This window comes from Lactuca serriola, chromosome 1 (assembly GCF_051521515.1).
Source record: "Lactuca serriola cultivar US96UC23 chromosome 1, Lser_US96UC23_V15, whole genome shotgun sequence".
Classification (NCBI taxonomy): Eukaryota; Viridiplantae; Streptophyta; class Magnoliopsida; order Asterales; family Asteraceae; genus Lactuca; species Lactuca serriola.
The window spans coordinates 115,818,335-115,820,288 of record NC_136408.1 but is presented as its reverse complement, the minus strand read 5'-3'; positions in this window follow the sequence as shown (position 1 = coordinate 115,820,288).

The window sequence follows — 1,954 nt, the reverse complement described above, 5'->3', positions numbered from 1 at the left end:
CCTTCTATCTAAGCAATTATAAGAGCGCAGAATTTGACCCCCCTCAAATGGATGGATCTGGGATTGATTGCGGAACCGAGCAGAGATAACCCCGGACGGGCAGGAAGGTTAGCTGCTTACTACTGGTTGGAACGTAGGCAGGAGACAAGACAAGGGATAGGCTATGAGAATCTATTTCATCCGTCTTTCGATACATCCATATAGTCACAACCCTTTCTTCGATGAGTCTCCTTGCTTAAAACTTCCTTCTCTTGAAAAAATTTCTTACTAAACCGACCTTTCAAAATGGATCTAAGATAGCACTTGCAATCAACAAGGCTATCATCCCCAGGCAATACACCGATTCCGGCTTTTTCGGTGTGATCTTTTCGCTTCCATCGTCCTTTTGAACCCAGTCGAAAGCGGGAAAGAAAGCAAATCTGCCAAGGCTATAAAGTGGTTAAAGATACATTTATCTGTACAGGCCTGTTGAAATGCTTTAAGAGGTCAATACATTAGCCATCGGGAGCGCTCTTTGAAAGAGAAAGAACGACGTATCCGCTCTTCTTGCTTGTTACAAATCGGTTGTGCACAGTTCCATGGGCAGGTATAATAGTAAAAGAAGAGGACGCAAGCACATTCATTGTCTGCTCTTACTGTTCTCGAATAGGCTCTTTCCGGTCCCTTTCTCCAAGTGTAGATGGCAGCAGTTATGCGCACCAGACCTTTACTTGTGCTATCGAAAAGGCAATGCAAAAAGGAGATCTGTTTGGAAGATAGCTAGGGACTGTGATCCGGTAATACCAGTCAACTCCTTCTTTCGCTTATGTCAGGTAAATTCCTTCTATCCCAGTGAGGAGTATAGAAAAATTCTTGCCTTCTGAGCTTGACTTCCTTGGGGCTGTTGATATCTTGTTGTCGTTCTTCTCTCTTTCCTGTGCGCGCTACCTATAATAGAAGAAAATAAGGAATCGACTTATTTCTCTTGTGAAGCTCTCTCTTGTTTAGCGAAAGTCTTCTTTTGCTGCCTATGGATCTGTCTTCTCTTGAATTTGTTCACAGACGATTTATGAACACTTAAAAAAAACTTTTTTAGATTCGCCCTGAGTGAGGTTGAAAACCGTTAGCAAGGCTACGAACCCTCTCGAAGGTTTACAGAAGAGTGCCTGCTTCCCAGATCAAGAGTATAAAAGAGAACCACGCACAGAAAGAGCCGCTAGATAATAGGGTGCGGGGAATGCGCTCTTTGAAAGAATAGGCTCTGGGACTGTTGACTTTCCTTTCTGTGTTTATGCGGAAGAGGGATTCTTCCCCATCAGGCTTTACGGTTAACGCTTCGATGGTTGGTGGCTTTCTGGGCTTTGACAAATGCTTGTATGTCTGGTCTGTGATTAAACCAATATCTCTCCGGTCTCTCGACTGTCCGGTTCTTAGTAGTAGGTCAATCTATGTCTGTCCTTTCAGCTTCGATTGTCCTGTCTGTAACCAATGCCTGGGAATTTTCTTTTAAGAATACGTTCGTATTTGATTCGAAATTTCTCTTATATTCCACCCAGCCTCGTGAGGTGAGTGATTCTTTCTTTTCGACTAGAGGAGTTCTCTTTGCTCTCGGTCCAAGCTACTTTCCTTATCTTATATCCAGTAAATATTCATCGCTTATCTTGCTTTTGGTATAGGAATATGCATACAGGGATGAAGCTTAAGAGTTCAAGATCTTTCTCGCTCTGTCCTCCGTTGCTCAGTAGCTCTCTCTGCTTTCATGGCAGTTAGCCGGTTCTCGGTACAGTCTCTTCGATCCCATCCCGCCTAACCAACTCAAACTACTAATCCTAGCTCTTTCTTACTGCCTTAGTCTTGAGTTCCCACCCGGCTCTCTCAGGTTTCACAGCTCTAGCTAGTAGACGGTGCTGCTAATCCTTAACAACTAACGGTTAAGCAGGTAAGCGAAAACGAAGGAAGCTTGTTCCCGGTTCGT